Below are 27,907 nucleotides of genomic sequence, written 5' to 3' on the forward strand. Positions count from 1 at the left end.
GTTCCATTTATTTTTAAGCAACGTGAACCACTTTAATTTTTTTTTTCCCGGTTCATGAATCTGATTTTGTCTACTTTATATAATTTCAGTCTTGCTCTGGTTCTCATATCAGTCAAACTGTGCAGTAGAAGAGTGACTTGGCGCACAGACAGACACGGTGCAGCACACACAGAGAGGAAGACACATTACTGAACAACCACGCACAGAAAGGTAAATTACACTACACGCACCCAGAGAAAGACACGTTGCAATACACACACACACACACACACACACACACACACACACACACACACACGCACACACACACCATATGCTCACGCAACCATAAACCTCGTCATCACTGAGCTTCATCTTACGAGGACCTTAGAGAGAGAGAGAGAGAGAGAGAGAGAGAGAGAGAGAGAGAGAGAGAGAGAGAGAGAGAGAGAGAGAGAGAGAGAGAGAGAGAGAGAGAGAGAGAGAGAGAGAGAGAGTAATTGTTGATGAACCTACCAAATATTTCTTGCGAATGTTTTTACAATGAATCAACTCACTAGGCAGGAACTTGGGAAGCACTTGAATTATTACAAACTCGCTCAGGTTTTGACGTTTTCGCTATTTTTTACTTATTTATCTATTTATTTATTTATTTTTTCACGTATCAAGGAGTCTGACCTGGGGCACAGAAATGGGAAGAATAGCCCTCTCAATATGTCGCTTCCAGTAAGACAATTATAAGAGATTCCACAAAGCTTGCCTAATTGAGTTTCGTGGCAGTCTTGGAGGAAAGCCTACGATGACCTAAAAAAAACTGTTGAATCAATTAAAGTTTCTCCTCTTCCTCTTCCTTCCTTTTTTTTTTTCTCTCCTTCCTACTTCCTTCCTTCCTTACCTTCTTAATTACTTCATAACCTACTTGAGCCTATCACTTTCCGCTGCATAATTTGCCATTTCCCACGTGGCGTTACAAGTAATATGCTATCATGAACTTCGTGTGTCACTCACGTCAAATCTTTTTTCTTTACCCTTTCAATGCCTGGCAATTTTTTTTTCCAATAATCGCGTGAATTCTGAGTATACATTAGTGTTCTGAATGTTTAGAGAGGACGAGCATAGGAGTCAAAGGTTTAAAAGTTCTTTTCTTCTTTTAATTTAATATACGCACTAAGGGGTTTGACCAAATGTAGGAAAATGGAATTGATAAATGAATAAATAAAAATAAATAAACAGAAAATACAATAAAAAAAAACTTAAGTAACGTTGCTCCTAAAAAAAAAAAATAAACAAATACGGGAAAATAATAAATGAATAAATAAATAAATAAAAAAACGAACAATTAAAAATAAACAAATAAATAAACAGGTTGAAAAATAAGTTTTCGTGTATATTCTTATGGGACGAGCTTCGTGGAGCGTCCAGCATCAGTTAATTCACCGCAAATTACTTTTCACACATTATCTTATTTCCTTCGGTAAAGATCACTCACAATGGTCGGGAGTGAATAAGCTCTCGACATGTATTTAATTATGCTGACAAAGGAGGAAATTAATTTACTGACTTAAGTTTAATTAGTGTGTGTGTGTGTGTGTGTGTGTGTGTGTGTGTGTGTGTGTGTGTGTGTGTGTGTGTGTGTGTGTGTGTGTGTGTGTGTGTGTGTGTGTGTGTGTGTGTGTGTGTGTGTGTGTGTGTGTGTGTGTGTGTGTGTGTGTGTGTGTGTGTGTGTGTGTGTGTGTGTGTGTGTGTGTGTGTGTGTGTGTGTGTGTGTGTGTGTGTGTGTGTGTGTGTGTGTGTGTGTGTGTGTGTGTGTGTGTGTGTGTGTGTGTGTGTGTGTGTGTGTGTGTGTGTGTGTGTGTGTGTGTGTGTGTGTGTGTGTGTGTGTGTGTCTTATGAGTGTATTCATTAAGACATGTCATCCACGCTTTTCTTGTTTAATCAAAGGTAAAGTTGGAGTTCATACGTTACAAGGCTGTGGGCTCGGCGCTCATCTGTATCTAATTGGCCTTTGAGCGTGTGGCGGGTTCTATCTCTTACACCGGGACACAGGACCACTACGATATTCTGTTTACCTTCATTCATTCAGATTCATTCCTTATCTCAGTGGTTCTTAACCATTTCTGGCTGCGACCCAAAATCCTGTCTAGACTGACCATGGCGATCCATATACCTTTATAAACATTTCTTTATTTAAAATTCAAATTATATTTAAAAGGCAAAAGTAGATGTAGCCTGTTTTTTTATTTATTTTTTTTTATCTCAGTTAAATTGCCTATGTCTTTGATTTGCTTAGCCTTAGATGTTAGTGATTTAGGTATCTTATGAACAGGATTAATACTTCGATAACATTTTGAATAGGTATATTTGGGAAAAATATTGCGCACATATCCTTGGCGACTCATTGAAATGGCTTGGCAACCCAACATTGGGTCGCGACCCAGGGGTTAAGAACCTCTGATTATTATATAGAAGGAAGTCAAAATACAAGGTGCCAGCAGCAGTTGTCCAACCAAGCCAACCGACTTCTGATCTCTAAAATTTCTAGCAGGGGCAGAGCAAACTTAGTGTTGTTTAGATATTATCAACATCATGAAAACACCCTTGTAAACTTTATTAACCTCCACTACAACCTAGAAATAGTGGCGTAAGGGGGTGGTGCTCTCAAGATCGCGAAGATGGTTAGTCGTGTCTCTTACCCATAGCTGTGTACAATTTGAAATTAACTGCATATAACCCACATCATGAAAACACCCTTGGAAGTTTTATTAACTTCCACTACAGACAAAAAGAAAATAGTTGAGGGAATGGTCGATACAAGATAATTTTTTTTTTTTTCACTTTTTATTATGAAATTTTCATGTACGAGTCTCTCCCGAAGTGCATACATGGTGATCTCTCTTGAATGTCTTCCTGCCGCCATGTCGGAAAAAGAGATGGGCGGGGAGAGAGGCGTGTAGCAATAAATAGGTAGACACCCTCGTTACATAAACATAAATATGGTACCCGTTGTTTTCATGTATTTCCATGTTCCAACCTCTTATCTCGACTCTCCAAAAGTTCCAGCCTCATACATCAGTTTTCCAAATGTTCCAGTCACTTATCTCGGATTTTTAAACTTTCAGGCCTCTTGGCTTTTTAAACGTTCCAGCCTCTTATCTCGGCTTTCCAAACGTTCCAGTCTCTTATCTCGGCTTTTTAAACATTCCAGCTTCTTAAACTCAAGGTTTGAAATGCTTGGGCTTCTTATTTCGGCTTTCCAGACGTCTCGGATTCTTGTCTCGACTTTCCAAACGTTCCAGCTTCTTATCTCGGCTTATCTAGGCTCCTGTAAATGTTCTGTGTGACATGGTTTCACCTTGAGTTCAGTATCATGGCATGGTGTAAGTTTAAAGTATAATATTGGTTGACAAAACTGGCAGAGAAAAAGAGTGATTCAGAAGTTCAAATCTTTTAATGCTTAAAGTTCTACGTTTGTTTAGATAATCATTCAGGATCACTAAAATGGAATAACCAGTGTCATGGTGATGTTAGCAGCGGAAAGTATTAATTTGTAGTCTACCGGAAGTTACTGAGAATTGTTAACAGTATTTCCATGTTCTTCAGCGATAGGTTGACAGGGTAAAATATATCACAAGAACCAAAATAAGCATGTATGTGGCCATTATTATTATCATTATTTATTTATTTATATTTTTTGAAGAAGATATGGGGAAGATGAATAAGAGTTTGTACACATAGAAGGTAAAGTAGGAAATAGGAAGGAGAGAAGGAGTTAAAAGTTGGTGGGCTGTGCACCTTGATATTCTTGTGTAAGATTTACAGTGAATTTTTTTTTGCTGGCTGGAGATCAAGGTAGGAGTTGACAGTTAAGTTTTTTTTACTAGCCCAAGAGAGTTGCTTTTATTTATTTATTTATTAATTTATTTAATTTTTACTTATTGATTTCTTCTTCTTCTTCTTCTTCTTCTTCTTCTTCTTCTTCTTCTTCTTATCATTATTTATCTAATTATCTATTTATTTCATCGTTATTTTTTTCACTCACCAGATATTATATATTATACATTATGATTTTTTTAGTTACGTGTCCTTCAAGATCAATGCTTTAACTTCTTTTTACAAAGATGATGAGAGAGAGAGAAGGAAAAGGGGTATATTATACATTTTTTTTTTTATAGTTTTTTTTAGTTTCTGATATGGCCATTAGAAATAGTGTTTTAATTAATAAAGCCTCCATCTTTGCCCTCCGCCACTCACTCTCACATCCCAAGCGAGGCAGTACAGGGAAGAACAGCGCACCGAAATAGTGAAGTTAAAACGTAGTTACAGATCTGCACTACTGTTAAGGACTCGACCAATCGGAAGCATATTTCGGAGCAGCGACCAATAGGAAGCAAGAGAGGCAAAGGGACCCTTACACTAACTCCAAGCTCCTTTTCTCTCACATGTCGCTCACATTTCTAGTTAATACCTACCCCGGGGACCTGCTGGTAAACAGACAGTAGTTAAGAGAGAGGGAATTGAGCACCCCAAAAGTATTGCACGGATTCTTTCACCTGCATCGCCTTCTGGTGTTTTGCGAGCAAAACCACGCCGCCCCGTCTTCAAGGCAGCGAGCCCTTGCGAGAAGAAGTACAGGCAGTACAGCAGCCGCACAGAGGACGCGATATATTCTTGCTCTTCGTCAATAAGTGATACGTCGTTGAGTGATACGGACGAAGAGGAAGAATTATATCGCCAGACGTTTGAGATGCACGAGCTATTCGATAAGGAGTCCACGCCTCAAACCTCCTCAAGGAAGGAGGCCAAGACTCCTCGGGCAGCGAGCCCTTGCAAGTACGGCAGCCGCAAATACGACGAGATATATTCTTGCTCTTCGTCATCAAGTTATAAGTCGTCGAGTGATACGGACGAAGAGGAAGAAATATATCATGAGCTGTTAAAGATGTATAAGGCCCTAGTTAAGGAGTCCCAGCCTCCAACCTCCTCAAGGAAGGAGGGCAAGACTCCTGCACGCAATAATGGTATTAATATGCGACGTACGTTGAATTGGATTGTTTTGTTTTTCCTTGTATGTTTTGTGGTTTTTTTGTCAGTGGGATTGTACCACGTACAACACATCAAAGCAGAGAATAAAGCACAGAACATAGAGGAAAACTGGAATGATGCTGAAGGGATGGCACGAAGTGAGGATTCTATTAAAATTGAAGAGTCTGTACCTGCTATGGAAGACAACATCACTGTAAATAAAGAGTCTGTACATATTGAATATGGAAAATGGACGGAGTTTGAAGGACTAGATGAATATGGAAACTGGACTGATGTTGAAGAGCCTGCACATGCTGTACAGGACAACAGCATTGCAATGTATGAGTCTGTGCATGAAGATGAAAATTTGACTAAGACTGAAGACCCTGAACCAGCTGTAAATGGGAACAGCACTGGGATTGAAGAGTTGATTGAAAATGGACACTGGACAGAGATTGATTGTATGGTTGATGATGGGAACTGCATTAAGACTGATGACATTGACCCTGCTGAAGATGGAAACTGGATTGAGATTGAAGGACGGAAACATCAAAAGTGGACTGATGTTAAAAAACTGATAGAAGATGGAAACTGGACCGAGATTGAAGGGTTGATTAAAGATGGAAGCTGGACTGGAACTGAAGACCCCGTATATGCTGAATATTGCACTGAGATGGATGTTCTAAAAGGCAACATAAATGATACTGATGAGTCTGTGCATGATGAAAATGAAACCTGGAAAGAAATAGATGACCCTGAACCTGCAAATGATGGGAACTGTACTGAGATTGAAGGGGTGATTGAAGATGGAAACTGGAATGAGACTGAAGAGCTACCTAAAGATGGAAACTACATTGATATTGAAGAGCCACTTAAAGATGGAAACTGGACTCAGATTGATGAGTTGATTAAAGATGGAAACTGGACTGAGATTAAAGAGCTATTTGAAAATGGGAACTTGACTGAGATTGATGAGATGATTAAAGATGGAAAATGGACTGATATTGAAGGGCTGATTGAAGATGGAAACTGGACTGAGATTAAAGGGCTGATTAAAGATGGAAGTTGGACTGAGATTGATGAGCTGATTCAAGATGGAAACTGGTCTAATATTGAAGAGCTGACTGATGATGAAAACTGGAGTGAAATTGATGGGCTGATTAGAGATGGAAGCTGGGCTGAGACTGAAGAGCTACTGAAAGCCGGAAACTGGACTGATAATATTAAAGAGCTGATTCAAGATGGGTACTGGACTGACACTGATGGGCTGATTGATGATGGAAACTGGAATGAAATTGGAGAGCTACTTAAAGATGGAAATTGGACTGAGGCTGAAGAGCTGATTAAAAACGGAAACTGGGCTGAGATTGAAGAGCTGATTGAAGAAGGAAACTGGACTGAGATTGAAGGACTAATTGAAGAAGGAAACTGGACTGAGATTGAAGAGCTACTTAAAGACGGAAACTCGACTGATATTGGAGAGCTGATTCACGATGGCAGCTGGACTGAGATTGAAGACGTACTTAAAGACGGAAACTGGTCTGAGATTGAAGGGCTGATTGAAGATGAACACTGGAATGAAACTCAAGGGCTGATTAAAAATGGTAACTGGACTGAGATTCAAGATGTGATTGAAGATGAAAACTGCACTGGGAGTGAAGGGATAATCAAAGAAGAAAACTGGACTGGTGTTGAACGGCTGGTATGTGCTGAAGATTGCACTGGAATAGAGGAATTTGTACCTGTTGCAGAAGAGAACGGGAGTGAAGTTCAAAAGGCTTTCTCTGTTGCCGAAGAAACCTGGATTCACACTGAAGAACTTGTTACAGTTGAAGGAAATGAAATAGAGACTCCAAACACTTTGGTAATTGAACAAGTAAAGGAAAAGATATCTGTGAACCAAGAAAACTTTTCCCAAGAAGAGAAAAAATTCTTAATGTCAATCATCCAAAAAGCCAGAAAAATTTTCAGGAGGAAGTACAAAGAAAAGGTAAACATGAAAATCCACTTCACCATTTCTGTTCCTGTGAAAAACTGTAATGAAAACGAAGTAGTCATGAATGCTGGGGAAGAAATTTCGTTTAAAGTTGAAGAATTTGTCGCTGTTAAAAAAGAAAGATGCACTGAAATTAAACAATCTTTGCATACTGTGAAAGACCATAAAACAGCAGGAGTAAAATGGACTGAAACTGAGGGTTATGTGCTAGATAAAGAAGAAAAGTTGACTGAAAATGAGAGGCATGAGCCAGCTGACGAAGAAAAGTAGACTGAATGTGAAGATCATGAGACGACTGAAGAAGACAAACTTCCTGAAATTGAAAAGCATGAGACAACTGAAGAACACAATCTCCCTGAAACTGAAGATCATAACACAGCTGAAGACAAACGTTCTGAATCTGAAGAGCATGTTCCGCGTGAAGAAGAGAAACGGTCTGAAATTGAAGAGCATGTCCCAGGTGAAGAAGAGAAATGCTCTGAAATTGAAAACCATCTCCGAGCCGAAAAAGAGAAATGTTCTCAATTTGAAGAGCAGGTCACAGCTGAAGAAAACAATTACTTTGGAACTGAAGAGCATGAGGCAACTAAAGAAGACAATCTCCCTGAGCATGAATCAACTGAAGAAGAAAAACTGCATGAAAGTGAAGTGCATCAGACAATGGAAGAAGACAAATGCTTTGAAGTTGAAGAGCATAACCGAAATGAAGAAAACAATCTCCCTGAAATTGAAGAGGATGACCCAGCTGAAGAATTCAATCTCCCTCAAGTTGAAGAGCATGAACCAGGTGAAGAAGACAATCTCCCTGAAATTCAAGAAAATGAACATGAACATGGGAATTTGACTGAAAATGGACAGCATGAAGGTAAAGGAATATCGACTGATATTAAAAAAGTCAAGCTCATTAAAGAAGGAAAATGGAATGGAGTTCAAGTGCCTGTACCTAGAATTGTACAAGGAGCCTTGAAGATTGTGAGACTGGTGACCAAGGGCGTTAGTGAAATATTAACGAGAAGTGTACGAGGAGCCAGAAAGACCATGAGACTGGTGATCAAGGGAATTAGTAAAATAGTGACTAGAGGTGTACGAGGAAACAGAAAGATTGTGAGACTGGTGGCCAAGGGAGTTACTGAAATATTAACTAGATGTGTACGAGGAGCCATAAAAATTGTGAGACTGGTGACCAAGGGAGTAATTGAAATATTAATAGAAGTGTGCGAGGAGCAAGAAAGATTGTGAAACTGGTGACCAAGGTGGCGTCACCTCGGTCTAACAAGATTGTGGGATCCGTGGCCGGAAGTATGAAGAAGACAGAAGCTAGTGATTTTGAAGGTGGCCAGAAAGACGCGGTACCAATCTCCAGCGGAGAAGAGGAATTAACAAAGACGTCCCACCGGAAATCTTCAGCAGTCACTTGAGTTCAGGACCTAACGAAGGTGTCCCGTGACAGAGCGAAAGCCTCTGTACAGGGAAAAATGGACGAAGAAGGAGACGCTTTTGTGAGGACCGACGAAAGCACAACAGGCGGGCCCAATGTTGATCATCCGTGGACAGAAAACAGTAAAACGGAGGACCGCCTCTTCTTGACTGCTGAAGATTTCCAAGAATTATTCACAGGCGTGACCCGGATGGTGAACAGACGCGTGACCGAGGAACACTTCTGGAAACTGTTTCAGAAAGTATTGTACGAGAATGAGACGCGCGGGAATGAAACGCGTGAGAAAGAGTGATCAGTGAATCCTATTGCTGTGGACTTACCAGTTCTTTAGGAGGAAATACATAAAAAAATAATAAATAAATAAAATAAAATAAAATAAAATAAAATAAAATAAATAATAATAATAATGATAAAAATCAAATAAAAATAAATAAATAAATAAATAAACAAAAATAATAATTAAAAAAATTTAAATGTTACGTCAGAAATTAAGGTTTGGAATTATATGATAATGTGACTTTTTTTTTTGTTTTATTAAATAAAAAATAATATGATTTGTACTGTGCCTGTTCTCTAAACACTGCTGTTGTATCAAGCTCTTTGCGTCTCTTGACAAAATACAGTTATCAATATTATTACAGCTATTATTATCCTAATCACCACACTTTGTCAATAATGGATTACCCTGAGATGCCTTGACTCAATACTAGTAGGTTTATCTGATGATCAAAACGTAAGAAGTTATCACAATCCCATTGCAGTAGATAATGAAGTAGATAACTGAATAGATAAATCATTAAAGCCAGTATCATCTTTTCTCATAAAGGCACCGAGGAGTCTTTCTTAATTAAGTAGAAACCCTTTAAAACAGTGTCTGGTACCGAGATTTTCCGCGACATGATTCACCATCCTGCATCACAATGGGATCAATACTGACGCCTTGATGGAATTATAAATGAAACAGTCTTGCTTAACTGTTCTTCACTTAAAGGCCGAGTATAAATGTTACAGCGTAAAAGTCATAAAATAAATACATCAGAAGAAGAAAAGATAAGTAAATGAAACTGGTCATTGCAGTGCTCCCCCTCCTAATGGTAATTCTGAGTGGCGGGAGGACAGAAAACGGCACACCCCACTACAGATCCAGCCATTGGAAGGACAGTGTTTTGCCTTCTCTACAATGCGCTAGAAAAGACGAAAAAGAGATCTGGAAAATGATGAGAGAAAGCGTCTAGTCTACTCAGCCTGACACTCAACCTGACAATTTCCTACAAAGCAAGAGAGCATCCAGCCTCATCATGAAGAACAGCTGTCTGCCACACGACACGGACCTACAAGAATTGAGAATGCTATCTCAGTATTCTTACAACGTTGGTGACTGACTGATGGCTGAAACAGGGTTGTCTCAAGTGTCTCTAACCTAAATGGACCACACCCCTGCTTGCGAGGAAGGTAAAGTTGCAGTCTAGCGAAAGAAACAAGCACAGCTGCATTACGTCTCCGCTCTCTCCAAACTCGCTAATCAAAGAAAATATATGAAAAAGAAAAAAAAAAAAAATGGAGTATTTGTTCCCAACCTGGGTGATCAAGGACACTGCCTCGCTTGAATATATGCAAGGAAGCCTCAGGCGTGATTTGCTCACCTTTACGATAAAATTTAATAGGTAAATAAAAATAAGTATAAAAAGAAATAGATGACAATTGACCTTATTCTCAAGTAACAAAGAAAGACAAAAATAACGTTCACGAGCGAATAATACAAATTTGGTATATGAAACAAATAATTAATATGAATAAAAAAATGAAATAAATAAATAGGTATAATGATTAATTTTCTTTCTATATGTAGTTATTTATTCATTTATTTATTCATTGCGTGTTCAAATAAACAAAGCAAAGTCTTCCCAAGAGACGTAATCGTGGGTCGCGTGTCCCCAGTTAGCGAGGCCGTGTAAGTTGCCATGGCGCCCGGCTCCTCTCCGTCTTTTCATTTCCCTTAATCGGTCTGAAGCGAGAATCCCGCTGCTCCTTCATGCCCAAGTTGCTCTTTTCGAAGCGTTCGGTCCCTGACTGGCAGTAGCACATCGTCCAGCGAACGCTTGGGTTTCTACAGGTCTGGAAACTCTGCTGCCTCCTGTTTCTGTTTCTCCCGCAGCAGCTCGGCGCGCACAGCTTGAAACACTCTTGCCTTGCTGTACCTACTTGCCTTTCCTCGGTAGAGAATTCGTTCATCCACACCGTCTATTTACAATCCAGTTTTGTGAAGCAGTTTTACTTGTATATGTGGGGCGCACAAGTTTTATATTCAATGTTAAATAAGTGACTGAAGACCAGACAGCACAGACAACTTTTTCTAATTCCCTTATCTTCTGATGCTCTTATGAAAATAGAACTGGGAAGCATTTGCCTTCTCAAGGGAGTTTAACACTTTCTGACCTCATATTACGTAGAGTGATAACACTCATGAACTCTTAATGTTCCCACAGTTCAATTATTCATCGGTACCAGCACCAGAAATGATGAATGGCACATCACCATTCCCAACAGAGAGAAAAGGGGCTTGCTACCACTGACAGTATACCCAGTATTACACAGTTGCTTGAGGTGTTCCGCGGCTGCCGTGTTGTCTCTTGCTGTACATCACGTGCCTCCCCTGAAGGTGCCACAACGCACGACAGGAACTAAATGATTCTTTTATTCGCAACTTTCTTACACAATAACGATTAATATATTTTCAAACACCAATTGCTCTGCAGTTTCTGTTTTGTAGCCTCTGGACTTTTTAAAGCTTAGATATCTGATTACTGCATATCTGATAACTGTAATCTTTCCTTCGTGAAAACATTTATTCTCTTACGAGTACGGGGCAACATCGTGATCACGCTTCTCTTAAAGATGACGGGAAGCAACCGAACGGAGGCTCTGTATTTCCTGAAAGGTGACGTGACTGGAAAACTGGACACCTTAAACTTAAACTGCGGGGAAGACTACATGCAATGATAATACACCATTTCTACATGTGCATCATTACATACTCCATTGTTGCCGACCGTAGTTTGATTTGAAGCGCATCCCATCTAGATATAGACACAGCAGTGTCTGCTAACATGTCACACGTCTTAACCTTCAATTTTTGTTCCTCAAAGTGCTCTGGTTTGCTGAGTTTTCGTGGGAAAGCTGACAACTGATAGATTCTAAGCAGACTAAAGACTAAAGATTGAGAGCAAACGCCAAACGCAGTGGTGAAGATTGAGAGAAACCTGATGGGGTCTCTCCTATTGTTCTCCGAAACTGTGCCTCCGTGCTTGCACCTTGCCTAGTCAAACTCTTTCAGCTCTATCTGTCAACATCTACCTTTCCTTCTTGCTGGAAGTTTGCCTACATTCAACCTGTTCCTAAAAAAGGGTGACCGTTCTAATCCCTCAAACTACCGTCCTATTGCTTTAATTTCCTGCCTATCTAAAGTTTTTGAATCTATCCTCAACAGGAAGGTTCTTAAACATCTATCACTTCACAACCTTCTATCTGATCGCCAGTATGGGTTCCGTCAAGGCCGCTCTACTGGTGATCTTCTGGCTTTCCTTACCGAGTCTTGGTCATCCTCTTTTAGAGATTTTGGTGAAACGTTTGCTGTTGCCTTGGACATATCAAAAGCTTTTGATAGAGTCTGGCACAAAGCTTTGATTTCCAAACTACCCTCCTACGGTTTCTATCCTTCTCTCTGTAACTTCATCTCAAGTTTCCTTTCTGACTGTTCTATTGCTGCTGTGGTAGACATTCACTGTTCTCCTAAATCTATTAACAGTGGTGTTCCTCTGGGTTCTGTCCTGTCACCCATTCTCTTCTAATTTTTCATTAATGATCTTCTAAACCAAACTTCTTGTCCTATCCACTCCTACGCTGATGATACCACCCTGCACTTTTCCACGTCTTTTCATAGACGTCCAACTCTTCAGGAGGTAAACATTTCACGCAGGGAAGCCACAGAACGCTTAACTTCTGATCTTTCTAAAATTTCTGATTGGGGCAGAACAAACTTGGTATTGTTCAATGCCTCAAAAACTCAATTCCTCCATCTATCAACTCGACACAACCTTCCAGACAACTATCCCCTCTTCTTCAATGACACTCGACTGTCCCCCTCTTCTACACTGAACATCCTCGGTCTGTCTTTTACTCATAATCTGAACTGGAAACTTCACATCTCATCTCCAGCTAAAACAACTTCTATGAAGTTAGGCGTTCTGAGACGTCTCCGCCAGTTTTTCTCACCCCCCCCAGCTGCTAACTCTGTAGAAGGGCCTTATCCGTCCATGTATGGAGTATGCTTCACATGTCTGGGGGGGTTCCACTCATACTGCTCTTCTAGAGAGGGTGGAATCAAAAGCTTTTCGTCTCATCAACTCCTCTCCTCTAACTGACTGTCTTCAGCCTCTCTCTCACCGCCGCAATGTTGAGTCTCTAGCTGTCTTCTACCGCTATTTTCATGATAACTGCTCTTCTGATCTTGCTAATTGCATGCCTCCCCTCCTTCCACGGCCTCGCTGCACAAGACTTTCTTCTTTCTCTCACCGCTATTCTGTCCACCTCTCTAACGCAAGAGTTAACCAGTATTCTCAATCATTCATCCCTTTCTCTGGTAAACTCTGGAACTCCCTGCCTGCTTCTGTATTTCCACCTTCCTATGACTTGAATTCCTTCAAGAGGGAGGTTTCAAGACACTTATTCATCAATTTTTTACCACTGCTTTGACCCTTTTATGGGACTGGCTTTTCAGTGGGCATATTTTTTTTTAATTAGATTTTTGTTGCCCTTGGCCAGTGTCTTTTCTACATAAAAAAAAAAAAAAATTAACAAGATTTCTTAATTATTAACAGGAAGAACAGTCTTGAGAACCAATCCAGTCACCTCTGTGACGTTGCACTAAGTCCTAGTTCAGTTCGCTAATGGTCACTGACCTGTCTGGCCGGTCAGTGCACCAGGGAGGCATTTCTGCTGCGTCACCCTCGCAGAACTCCTGGTGGCAGGTGAATAAACTGCAGCCAAGAGAGAGAGAGAGAGAGAGAGAGAGAGAGAGAGAGAGAGAGAGAGAGAGAGAGAGAGAGAGAGAGAGCCTGACAGACGGATACGTAATTAAGACAGGAACACACACACACACACACACACACACACACACACACACACACACACACACACACGGGTCAAGAAAACAAATAAATCAGCTGATACAGATACAAAGGAGAAAGAGAACAAATAAATCTCCTATACAAGACAGCAGAGGCCACTTGGTACGATGCTTTCGATGGTAGACAAGGTCAAAGAGGGACGCAGGAGAGTAAGGGAGTGTGGAGCGTGGGAGGAGCGTTAGGCGATACAAGTGTTAGGTTTGAGGAAGAGATTAAAAAAAGAGTCGCTTCGAATATCACGCTCTAGGTGGAACTGAAGAGAGAGAGAGAGAGAGAGAGAGAGAGAGAGAGAGAGAGAGAGAGAGAGAGAGAGAGGACAATATATGCAGTCAGAGAAAAATAACTTCTCCATGGAAATAAATTGATTTTTCTCTCGGTTCCACCTGTCTTTGGGATAACGACATTTTGTGCGAGTTTCTTATATTCTTTTCTTTCTTCCTTATCTCTTTTCTTTCTTTACTTATTTTATCTATATATTTATTTACTGGCCGCTCTCCCTGTTAAATAGAAATACTGCCTAGCGAATATTGCTCAATGAAACATCAAACAATAAAGAAAAATAAGTAAAAAGTAAATATATAATAGAAAAAAATATAAAAAAGAGTATAACATGTAATGAAGTGTTCAAAACTCTGTCCCGCGAATAATACTGGAACATCAGATAATAAAAATGATAAATAAATAAAATAAAATAAATAAAAAAGTAAATATATAATACAAAGCCTTACAAGTTCGGCAAAGGTGCGTGGGATACTTAGAATATTCACACCAACCGCACTATATAATCAATAATGATCAAACATCGAGTAACCTTATGTATGTATTTCCTCCAACTCTACCCCTGTGTTTTCCCTTTACCCTCCTCTAATCTGACAGTCTCCATACAAAACCTGACAACTGATGAGACTCTTAGTACATCACAATACTGACGAAGGACACTAAATGCAGGAGAAGTAGGAGTGTTTTGCTACTTGAATCCTGGCCACGTCTATACTCGTACCTCTTCCCAGCATAGCTTCCCGGGGCCCAGTAACACGCACCCCGGTTGACAGTGGGTGGGTGCGGGAGCCAGTTTTTCATCCAAGACAAGGCTGGGCTGGCCTGGTCGACTAGTTTTTGTGTGTCTTTTCAGAGAATAATATAGGTTTCGCATACTCACTTAGAGACCAGCAGCTGCTTTAACACACGGCATGAGGATAAGTTGTTCAGGCGAGTGGTTGTAATGATGCCTTGGATGTGAAATGTGTGCCTGATTATATAGTGAGTGGTATCATGAAAGACTGTACTACTAAACATTTCGTAGTTTTATCTTGTACATTTAACATGGTGTACTTGAGTTTGTTAGAGGTTTTCAAGGGGTGTTTCATGATTCTGGTGATTAATTAACAGGAATTCCATGCCGTCAACGGGGAAAAACATGATGGAAGCCCGACTAGTCAGGTCTGTGGCCTTTGAAAAATAGTCCTTATGAAAGAACAGAAAGTTTTTCCTTTTCGCTTCTAATGACAATATAATACTTGTTTTCCTTGAACAACCACGAACAATTATAATGAGCAAAGATAGAACTACAGGCACGACGAAACTTTAATACTCTTTCAGTGCTACTTGACAAACTGTTCTTGAACCACAAACCACTCTGAAACACTTCTTTTTGCTCTACGTTATAATAGCCAGGAATAGGAATATCTACTCTTTTAATTGCATTTTTTCTTGAAGGTGCCTCAAAATGTTTCTTAGACCGCTTCTAACGTTGCGAGGTGTTACTTATCGCAGTGGAAGGGTTAACTTGCTAATAACACCTTAACTCCCACAGTCATCTTTCAAAACCATACTTTAAACTTCCACTACAGTTAAGCTCAAAGGAGAACCCAGTAGCAGACAAAGAGTTTAAAAATACGACCCTAAATTAAAAAGGTGTTGCCTCGAATGCCATTTTTCTGCTTCCGTCCCTTCCCTTTCCTGTCGCAAGGGCCTGGTAGTGATATACAATACTATAGGACACTGGTCTTCAATGTCACTCTAGCCACGATGTTCTTCCCTAGCCTTGCATCACGAAGGCGAGTCAGAGAAGTGAGTGAATGAGGAGACGGAGGAGGATGAGGAGGAGGGGGAAGAGGAAGAAGAGGATGAGGTGACTGATAAGGGTGGGTCTCAGGACTTCCCCAGAACAACCCAGCTGATGCGCAGTGGCAGGGATTACAAAACACTCCACTACCTGCTGTTGACTTGGTTTCTGACACGTGCCGTTTTTTTTTTTTTTTACCTAACTTCGATTCACGCGTTAAGTCGTAATTCACCTCCAGTCCTTCACTTTATCCTTGCATCAGTTTTGAATCACAATTTTACGTATTTTTTCGACGCGTACGATTCATTTGGTTCGATTACGTTCGTTATTGTTCCACGTACCAGTGTTTCGCTCAGAGGGGTGGTTGGTTTTCCCTTTCCTCCGGCGCTTCTGTGTGTGTGTGTGTGTGTGTGTGTGTGTGTGTGTTACGTCACTCGTCACCGTAGTCCTCTGGTTCTGCCTCCTAATGACCAGTCCCTGCTTCCTTATTCGTGTTCATGCTTTGTAAATGTATATGACTCTCTCTCTCTCTCTCTCTCTCTCTCTCTCTAAAGGAATCTGGAGTCTGAAAGAATACAAACACATACAAAGACTAAAGAAACACCAAATACGCTTACTACACACAAATCGGGAGGTGGACGCGGCCTGAGCTAAAGAGTGACGGCGGCCTGCGTAAAGCTACAAATCATGCTAATGGAAAAAGTATGTAAGACGAAGAAAAAAAATGGGATGTAGAGATTTTCAACTTAGACGCTGTCCGCCCCTTCCCTTGTACATTTCCTCCTCCCTTTCATCTTGTATTTTTTAGGGACTGGCACCTCAATAGACTTTTTCCACCCTTTTTGTAGCCCCTGACCACAGACCTTCATACATAAAAAAAAAAAAAAAAACACCAGCAACAGCAGCGGCCATAGTAACTTTTGTAATTGAGTCCACATAACATCAAAACTTTTTCAAAACGCGTGTGTGGATGTACAGGGTTTTCAGTTTAGAATTTCAGCCTTACGTCTGCTCAAATACCTGTTGTATTTCATGGGTAATATGGTGTGTGTGTGTGTGTGTGTGTGTGTGTGTGTGTGTGTGTGTGTGTGTGTGTGTGTGTGTGTGTGTGTGTGTGTGTGTGTGTGTCCATGCTGAGCCTCTTCCATTTTCTCTTCAGGTCTACATAATCTAAACTTAATCTCAACTCACCTCGAATAAATATCATATGTTGGTAATAAAAGCGTCTTAAGCACCTTTATTTCTTTGTTCGTTCCCAAGCTGATCGTGACCACTCGATGAACAAAACCTGCCCAGCTGTCCTTGTGGCGGCGGTGGACCATGGCAGGGAAGACTGGAAAACCACGCTCCTGGAGAGGATAACAACGCAGTATGCTTTAGTATGTTCTGTGATAATGCTTGTAATCTTAATAACAGAGAGAAAAAAAAAACTGTGAAAACGTAAGAACATAAAGAAAAGTGAAGCTGCGAGAAGCCATCAAATCTACTTACACATTTCCACGCATCATCCCTACCAGTACCTCGTGTAATTTTGTCAACCTAGCATCAAAACTTATTGAAAACGAGCATGCGGATGTAGACGATTTTCAGTAACACAGTGAGTGGGTGTGACTGTCTTTGTCCGGCTGTGTGTGCGTGCGTGCGTGTCTGTCCGTGTTTAGGACCGCGCAATAATTAGAAAAGCCATTATCAGTGAGAGGCCCATTAGCACACCTCCCTTTATTGGTTATTATTACTGGTCGTCAAATCAAACTGACGCGGCGGGATTCGCTGCTAATGGACGGACTGCAAGCGTCACGCACTGCAAAGCCCCACGCTATCAAACTCGATGGCAAAATTGAACTCTCATTTAACCTCCACAACTCTCAATTAACTCCCACAAAAATGTTCATGAGTCCTGGAATTCCAGATAGACTCACCAATCAGCGCAGCGGAACTTTTTTTTTTTTTCCGAATTTAAACTTGTGGTTCTCGCATTTTTTAGCTTGACAGATGAAATGTAAACAGAGAAATGGACTGGTAAACACAAACACTCGCACGCAAGCAAACCCACACCTTCCATCTCTCTCTCTCTCTCTCTCTCTCTCTCTCTCTCTCTCTCTCTCTCTCTCTCTCTCTCTCTCTCTCTCTACTATCATCATCATCAGCCGCCACAAAGTCACAAAGACCTTCCCAAACTTCTCCACGGTTCGACTCACATCACTGGGCAAGCCTTTACCAACTTGAGCCTCCAAACTTTTCAATTGCATATCTGCACCTCCTGTCTGGGCTCCCTTGACGCCACTGGATCTGAGTTATGCTCGGTCTGCGTCTTCCTGACCCAGCATTCCCGTCAGTGTAGATTTTTGGGGTCTTATTTGTTATGTAAAGTAAGTTACCAAAGGCAGGAAATTTGTAAAGGTCAATACCACACACACACACACACACACACACACACACACACACACGTCTCTCTCTCTCTCTCTCTCTCTCTCTCTCTCTCTCTCTCTCTCTCTCTCTCGCTAGTGCAGACCGGGGAGTGGTAAAAGGAAATGGAAAGTAAGGATTTGTGAAGTTTTCTCTCTTTCTTTTCTTTTCCGCTTGAAGGAGGACAGTCAAGGGCAGAAAAGTTAAAAAAAAAAAAAAAACGAACGCTGAAAGAAAAAGAAAAAAACTTGGATGCTACACCCAGTAAAAAATGAATAAATAAAATACAATGAATAATGAAAAAAGAGGCCCACTTAAATTTAAACTGAGATGTTCCGGTACTTATTCTCTGAAGCAGTTCGAGTCACACGGAAGAAAAGGAGGAGGGAGCAGAGGAATGAAGCGCCGGGAGTAGTTGTGTTGCTACGAGGAAAGGAACCGGGCATGACTAAGGCTCCTGCCCGGGGTGTTGCTAACGGGAAGAACTTAAACAGGAGGGAGTGAAGAGAGCATGAGTAAAGGTAGATCCAATATTTTACGTCTATATCCTCGTTCTGACAGACACAGACACATACTTCCTTTCATTTTTGTTTTTCTTTCTTTTTTTACATATTAAGGTGACTGGGTTAATTTAAAAAAAAGAGGAAGGAAAGAAAGAAAGATAGAAATAAAAGGCCTGCTCAGTGTACCGTTCCATAAAAGAAATACATAGAGAAGAAAAATAAATACAACCCCAAGTGGTAATACAAATACTTACACACACACACACACACACACACACACACACACACACACAAAGAGGATCCAAACAACAACAACAAGAAGAACACGCACACGCGCCAACAAATAAAGACCGGACGGAACAGAACGAAAAAAACGAAAAAAAAAAAAAAAACACCGTCAGAAACCTGCTGCTCCTTCCCGCAAATCATTGTAGGAAAAGTTTGAGCCAGGCGGGAAGTTTGTGTGGTGACTGTTCCCATTGGCGACCCGGCCGACACACTGCACACTCGTCTCCTTCAATGCTACGGGCTGCCTTCACATTTAATAAGTATGGTGTACAAATTTAGAGTAAAAGAAGAGTGTAGTGTAAATTTAGAGTATAATATAAGAATGAGGTAATGCAAATTTAGAGTATAATGTTAAAAGTCCCCCACTGACGACAGAAAAAGGATTGGGCAGTCCACAGTTTTCAGTGACTGTATTTGAAATTTCTCAGTAAACCAGCCACACTTGGTTGTCTCATTGGTAATAATTCAAAGGCCACAGACATGATTAGTCTAGATTTTATTGATGTTTTCTTCCCTCTGATTGATAGATGGTATATAATCTTCGCTAAACTATCACTTGGCATCATGAAAACAGTGGGAGATGCCTGTACGCCATGACTCGCCACCTTTATATCCAGTGACTCCTGTTCTACAATAAGAATCTACGTTAAGGTGTTTCCTTCACCCACGACTACACGCAACAAGACAAACATACTCATAATACTTCGTGCTGGTTTCCACTAAAGCCTCTTACAAGAAGTTGTGATAAAGTATAGGAATGTTTAGGAGTACGCATCTCCATCCCTTGTTGTGAAGCCTTCCAGTTCACGAGAAGGAAAGTTGAGATAAGACTCAGAAAAGTTTAGGGTTACGCACCCCGTCTCCTTACTGTGAAGCCGTCAAACTCATACGCGTGACGTCAGGGTTCTAGCAGTGTACATGACAGTGGGTAGTACAGCCATTAGCAAGGGTGTAGAGGAGAGAAGGGGGAGGAGAAGGAAGAGGAGTAAGATGAACAAGAAGACGAGGAAAACATGAAGAAAAGAACAACAATATAAAGAACAAAGAACAACAGAAGCAGAACTAGCAGCACCACCACCACCACCACCACCACCATCACCACCATCACCACCACCACCACCACCAACAACAGCAACAACAACAACAACAGCAGCAGCAGCAGCACCAACACCAACAACAACAACAACAACAACAACAACAACAACAACAACAGCAGCAGCAGCAGCAGCAGCAGCAACAACAAGAACACCACCACCACCACCACCAATAACAACAACAACAACAACAACAACGAGAGAGAGAGAGAGAGAGAGAGAGAGAGAGAGAGAGAGAGAGAGAGAGAGAGAGAGAGAGAGAGAGAGAGAGAGAGAGAGAGAGAGAGAGAGAGAGAGAGAGAGAGAGAGAGAATTTCCACCACTTCCTACATCTACCCATAGAGTTCTTTCCTCTAAATTTGAGTCTAAAACCTAAGAAGAACATCATTATAGTTTATGCTACTGCTGATATTATTTGTAAGGAAGATTGTAAGCACTTGCAGGTATGGTTGTGATATGCAAGTTTTATTAGTTTGTGTTACCCATGAAAACTAAGTTTTCTTCGTTTTCTCTAGCAATTCTTCGGAGGTTTATGGAAGAAAATGTGAGAATTTAAGGTAAGTCTATTTTATTTCGTGTTTATATATATATATATATATATATATATATATATATATATATATATATATATATATATATATATATATATATATATATATATATATATATTTTTTTTTTTCGTTCATTACACTTATGCATTTCTAAAGTTTTAGATGTTAAAAAGGAGGAATACTATTGAATATTGTTTTTATCTTTGGGTTAGGTAAGCAATGTTATATTTAGATTAATTCAGTTCATTAGTTTCAATGCCAGTCTCCTCATTGTGTAGACCATGATTAAAGGAAATAAAAAAGTCATATTTCTACTCAGAAATAAATAGTCAATATGTCGAAATTGTTAGGCTAAGGTTATTTCCATAAATCCCAAATGGAGTTATGGGGGCACTGGCTACGGGCGAAAAAAAAAAAATGCTAAGAGGGGGATGGGGGTCACTGAGCGAGACCGGGTCAATCATTGCCTGTCTCCACCTCCAGTGGCGCTCCTGGAAGCTGTCTAAGCTCATCGCTGCCCTACATCCACCTTTCTCTCAGAGGCTAAAGATGATGATGATGATGATGGTGAGGAGGAGGAGGAGGAGGAGGAGGGAGCTGCCTGTTTCTGTATTTCCCTCTTCCTATGACTTGGGCTTTTTCAAGATGGAGGTTTGAAGACACTTACTTTTTTTTTCTTATCATTGTAGCTGACATCTGTATGGGAACTGGTAATAAATGGGCCTTTTTTTTCCATAATTCTTGTTGCGCTTGGCCAGCGGCCCTTTTACTTGAAAAAAAAAATAAACAAATAAAAAAAGGCTTGCTAACTGTTCGCTTCTCTTATTTCCTTCGATTTTTTCCACCTACACCCCACTGTCTGTCACCACCACCACCACCACCACCATCCACAAATCCACATTACCACACGCACAACCACCACAAGCATTACGGCCTTTGTGATGGCTCATAATAAGGTGGTAAATACGTGGTAATCAATAATAAGAAGGTGGTATACAAATGGTGACTAGTAATAATGATCTCCACATCACAACACACAAGAGCACCACTGGCATTTTTAGATACATTGATGGGCTTACTTTCCCTCTGAAAACACGCCGATAGACAGAGGGCAGCAGGCAAGGACAAGCACACACAAACACACACACACACAGAAGGGTATCTCTGCATTTCACTACTGAAACATTATTTCACAGACTCAGCTACAACTGTACAACACGAACAGTATAACTAAGAATTTTGCACATAAGGAATGAAATAAATACATCAATATGAAAATAAATCGCATGTTTAATTATTCTCATACAATGCACAGTACAATGAGGCACGCTGTGTTGGGAACACTCAATTGGCGGACTCCCCGCTACTCCGCCTGCTTCAGTGTTTGGGAGTGGCAGTGTTAGCGACACTTTTTTTTTTTTTTTGTAGGTTTCTCTGACATTGTGTGTGTGTGTGTGTGTGCGTGTGTGTGTGTGTGTGTGTGTATATATATATATATATATATATATATATATATATATATATATATATATATATATATATATATATATATATATATATATATATATATATATATATATATATATATATATATATATATATATATATATATATATATATATATAAAGGGGGGAAAAGGACAAGTAAGAGAGATAATTTTTTTCAACGTATATTTCTAAAATTTAAGCATGGCTTTATATCTGTTGTTCGCTGCAGCCTGACTGCCAGCCATCACATACCGCACGCCACGCCCCTGCCATGCCTGAAGCACGTCCTGGGCCTCACTTGGGGTACTGGATGGTCAGTATGCAGAGTGAAACGAGGACCTTGTTACAGTTTTCGGCATTCAACTCGTCATACTTCAGTGCGATGCAGTCGTCGGAGCTCTCATCAGAGCTTCCCACGTCGTTCATGACAGGGCGGGCCGTTCAGCCAGGAGTTGCCGCGGGCGCCGAGCCACACCACTGGGGCAGCGGTGATGATCATGTGTTAAGACAAGCATGAAGCACTGCTGTGTAGTCCTACTGCACTGATTCGAAAACATCCCACCTACACGACAAATCACGGTGATAAATGCACTGCACTAAAGAGACAAATGTAAATAAAACACAGCGAGAGGTCTGTCAGGCTAGCCTCGGCAACTTGGGTTTGTTAAGACTGACTGTCCTCGAATCTCAAGCCCAGTGTGTCATTTTTCCACGGGGAAATTTTCTCCAGTTAATCTAAATCTACAAACACTGAACACAGGACCAAACAAGCACGAATGAGAGAAAAGGAAATTCACTGCAAAGGCTTCGTTATGAAATGTACATAGTATTCAGTCACATGTGTATTGTAGCAGTCAGTGTGAGAACACCTGTAAATGCGTGTGGTATTAGAGTTCAGTCTTTGTTATCCTAATGAAACTTCTGTCAATAATATTTCCTTGCATCTGTCTCAGCGTACTGCAGCGTCTTCTGTAAAGGCGGCGTCACACAGGGCAAATTTCTCCCAGCATGCTGCCCGTTTTTGTTGGCGGGTGGACAAAATAAGCAGCAAATAACGTCTTGCTGCTCGTTTTCTGCTGTCGGGAAGAATGGAAAACGGTTGTGGTGCCGGACCTGCTGGGGATATTTGAAATCAAATGACCGCCGTACTACAAGCTGTACATGTAAAATGAAAATATATTGTCGCACTTTATGAGTAAAACTGCCAATTATAAAACTTAGAAAAAACGAAGTATATGTTCCAGTGTATACTTGTGATATGATTGTGTGGTGTGTGAAATGATTTACATCGCTTATTTGACAACTGCAGCTGGCGAGATAGACAATGTGTCTTGATGGAGTCCCGCGCTAGGTTTTGCTGGAGTGTGAAAGCTTGGCACAAATTAATTAAGCTACAGTAGATCCAGACTATTAATTGGTACTCAGGGTGTTGGCTGTAGGTCCCACTCGCGCCGTCGCCACCTCAACCCCGGAGTGACCTGACCATGGCCAGCAGGACGCGGCCTGTGGAGACAATGCCGCACGGCCTACATGAGTAGCCAAGGGGAGGGAAAAAAATTAAGCGCCCTTGTTCCACCATCAAATCGAAAGCCACAAAAAAAAAAAAAAATCATGCAGTCGTATATAATAACATATAATTTTGGAATAACTACGGCAAAATAAAGTGGATGAAAAGATGCTGGTTTGGGGTTTGTTGTTGGAATGACGAGGCGTCAGCACAGCGGTCTAGTCCCTGTGTCACGCCAAACTTGTTGTGTTGCCTGTCTCACCAGCAAAAGCGGGCAGCATGCTGGGAAAAATCTGCCCTGTGTGACGCCGCCTTTACCCACATTCTAGAACACTTAGGAGCAGGTAAGCCAGAACACTCAATGTGGCACATCATTTAGCTGCCTGTCTTCAGCCTCTCCCTTCACTGCCAGGCTGCATCTCTTACTCTATCGCTACTTTTACGATAACTGCTCTTCTGACCTAGCTAACAGAACGCCTCCTCCCTTTCCGTGGCCTCGCTACCCAGTTTTCACTTTCATGCCCTATTCTGTCCACTTCTTTAATGCAATAGTTAGCCGATATTCTCAAATTTTCACCGCTTTTACAAATAAATTCTGGAATTCCCTGCCTGCTTCTGTATTTCATCCTGCCTGTGACTTAAACGCTTTCAAGAAGGAAGTTTTAAGACTCTTCATGCAAAGTCCGATTTGCTTTATGACTGCCCGTCCTCCTTAAGGACTGGCACCCTCAGTGGATCTTTTTTTCTACATTTTTATTGCCCTTGGCCACAGCCTCACCTACACACACACACACAGACACACACACACACACACACACACACACACAAAGAAAAAATAATGGAAGCACGTGTATTATGAAATTTAGTTTTCTAATATTTTCTTGATGAAAAATACGAAGAGAAAATGTGATTGAAAACCTAAAATTATTCGGCAGGAACTTTATCAGTAATGGAAATGATTTATTGAAAATAATATTACGATGTCCAGAGAATAAAACCAATTTACGTCAATTTACAATCAACAATTAGTGCAGAGTATCAGATCTAAATACAATTTAATGTTAGTTATTTATATCCGTGACTCGGTTGGACAGACAAACACCCACATTGTTCCATACACTCACCTTCTCTTCCAACATTTTGCTTTATGTACTTCGACAGCGCACGGATGTCATCAGTCACTAGCAGGTCTCCGCCTCTCTTCCTGCATTTTTCCCGGGCATCACTCCATGTGTTTTTCGACTCTTCGTAGTAGATGTCGTTCCACTCCAGCGTCGTGGTATTTTTGGAAGTAGCGCTTGTTATGGGAGTTGTGGTGGGGGTCGTCGTGACGGTGGTTCCCTCACTCGGACTGCGCTGGCATGCCTGCTGATCGCTGGTGCCGTCAAGACCAGTGGTGCCCTCGTTCGACTCGCACGCTGAGGGAAAGTTTATATATATATATATATATATATATATATATATATATATATATATATATATATATATATATATATATATATATATATATATATATATATATATATATATATATATATATATATATATATATATATATATATATATATTAAATGTAAGAGGGTCACTGGCGAAAGGCAATGGGAAATTGAAAAAGCCCCATTTGAGTGCCAGTTCCCAAAGTGACGTCAGAATAGATGATAAAATATTGGAGGATAAGTGTCTTGAAACCTCACTCTTGAAAGACTCCAAGTCATAGGAAGGTGGAAATACCGAAGCAGGCAGGGAGTTGCAAAGTTTACCAGAGAAAGAGATGATGATTAAGATGAGATGATGAATGAGATGAATGATTAAGAATAATGATTAACTCTTGTAGTAGGGATGTGGACAGAATAGGGGTGAGAGAAAGTAAAGTCTTGTGCAGCGAGGCCGCGGGAGGAGGAGAGGCATGCACTTAGCAAGATTAGAAGAGCAACTGGCGTGAAAATATAGGTAGAAGATAGCAAGAGATGCAACACTGCGGCGATGAGAGAGAGGCTGAAGACAGTCAATTAGAGGAGAGTTAATAAGACAAAATACTTTGATTCCATCCTGTCTAAAAGAGCGGTATGAGTGGAACCCCGCTCACCCCCCCCTTAACACACATACATGGACGGATAAGGCCCCTGTACTACAGAGTTAGCAACTGAGGGATGAGAAAAACTGGCGGAGATGACTCAAAGTGCTTAACTTCATAGAAGCTGTTTTAGCTAGAGATGGGGATGTAAAGTTTCCAGTTTAGATTATTAATATAGGACAGACCGAGGATGTTCAATAGAAGAGAGTTAAATGTCATTAAGACTTGAGTGAGTTATTTATGGTGAGGCTATTGATACAAATTTTCTTAATTTCTATAGCATTCGTTTACAATGACCGGCATGTATTGCCTCTCTGTGGGGGCAGTCTGGTATTTGTGAGCAGTGCACCTCAGCAGTGTTTGGAGCACGCCATCTTTGAAGCACATTTTTCAGAACTGTTTTTTCCACCAACATAATACCCATGTTTCTTGAGAGAGAGAAAGAGAGAGAGAGAGAGAGAGAGAGAGAGAGAGAGAGAGAGAGAGAGAGAGAGAGAGAGAGAGAGAGAGAGAGAGAGAGAGAGAGAGAGAGAGAGAGAGAGAGAGAGAGAGAAAAAGAGAGAGAGAGAAAAAGAGAGAGAAAAAAAGAGAGAGAAAAAAAAGAGAGAAAGAAAAAAAAGAGAGACAAAAAAGAGAAAAAAAAGAGAAAAAAAGAGAGAGAGAAAAAGAGAGAGAAAGAGAGAGAGAGAGAGAGAGAGAGAGAGAGAGAGAGAGAGAGAGAGAGAGAGAGAGAGAGAGAGACTCAACTCACAAAGACTGGTAAAGCAGGAGACGGCGGACCCCTCAGCGGAGTCGTCGTGTCCCGCCCAGATGGCCAGGCTGTAGTGGGCACAGGCATCGTGCAGACACATGAGGTTCACGCGAGGGTCGTGGGTGGCCCTGATGGCGCAGGTCAATGTGGTTGCAGATGGCAAAATACGAGGTGTCTCAGCCTCCACCGTGGCTTCTGACACCTGCACGGGGTACCACAGCTGGACGTGTGCGGCGGAATGAAAAACACAAAGCGAGGACGTCACCGCCCCTATCACTAACTTCGCTAAAGTCAAGACGTCCTTCATGATTGCTGTCAAGGCTGATAATGGCATGAGAGCTCGCTGGTACAATGGACATGCGCTGAAGTGCCCTCTTAAGTCTACATTGATTACTGAAACACCCTGAAATCCATCTGTAGCTACAAGACCACTTGAAAAATTGTCTTATACACTTTTTTTTTTTTTCATCGTTTGGATTTAGTGTAATTCAGCATGAGGGTCTGAGCGTCTGGTGAAGATGTGGGTGGAGGCAGTAATCGCAGCAGCCTTCCTCAATGAAGGGAACTGTAGAAGCTTGAATCGAATATACGTAAGTGGAGGGCATATGAGTGATTGATTGATTGATTGATATATTTATTGGTCTTAATATATACAGACAGACTACTATAGAGACATTCTAATATGTAATGACCATAGTCCATGGAGCACAAGCTCTTTATGAACTAATAAATATTTTAAACTGAAACGGAAGGCGAGTGTCTTATTAGGCTATCATGAAAAAGAAAAAAAGAAAAAAAAAATCCAACCAATACATAATTATATGGTAAGTAGTTCACAACTTTAATCCAATGAAAATATAGATACATGCAAAATAGTGATACCAGTAATACAAACAAATAATAATAATAATAATAATAATAATAATAATAATAATAATAATAATAATAATAATAATAATAATAATAATAATAATAATACAGGTAATAATAATAATAATAATAATAATAATAATAATAATAATAATAATAATAATAATAATAATAATAAAAATAATAATAATAATAACTATTACAAAATTACAAACATTTACATAATGTTTATATTAGTAGAGCTGATTACAATAGGAAAAATAATTAATACAATCAATAATTACTTCTTAACTGTTCTTTTATCAGTAATTTAAAGGAATTTAATGGCTTGTTATTAACTTTCTGAGAGCTGGCTCCATTGTTTGGTTCCTCGTGAGACGACACTACGTTGGGCATGGGAGGTTCTACAAAAGGGTATCCTTAAGTTACCAGTCTGTCTTAAGTGAACATCATGAGTCAGTGTCTGGAAGCCCGTGTCTGTTGTGTATGTATTAAGAGCTTTGTATACAAACGTCAAGGTCTGGAATACAATAATGTCTTGAACTTTTAGGAGTTTAAGATCCCTAAATGTAGGTCGGACTGGTATGTTCATATTTTGTTAATGTATGTCATATTGCAAATTAGTTTTTTGGGAGGCAAGAAATAATTTATCAATGTAGGTTGTATAAGCTCCACCCCAAACAAAACAAT

The 27,907-nt window shown here is 40.4% G+C and overlaps 1 long non-coding RNA gene across 1 annotated transcript in view; it reads right to left on the reverse strand.

Moving 5' to 3' along the window:
* Window positions 1-22,162: 22,162 nt before the first annotated feature.
* The window catches only part of LOC135116330 (uncharacterized), a 178,440-nt gene continuing 172,695 nt past the window's right edge, over window positions 22,163-27,907 (reverse strand). Inside the window, exons 4-5 of the long non-coding RNA XR_010276240.1 lie at window positions 24,647-24,940; window positions 22,163-22,492 (exon numbers count right to left, since the gene is read on the reverse strand). This is a non-coding gene — a long non-coding RNA (uncharacterized LOC135116330). The remainder of the gene's footprint in view (window positions 22,493-24,646; window positions 24,941-27,907) is intronic.

This window comes from Scylla paramamosain, chromosome 3, assembly GCF_035594125.1.
Source record: "Scylla paramamosain isolate STU-SP2022 chromosome 3, ASM3559412v1, whole genome shotgun sequence".
Lineage (NCBI taxonomy): Eukaryota > Metazoa > Arthropoda > Malacostraca > Decapoda > Portunidae > Scylla > Scylla paramamosain.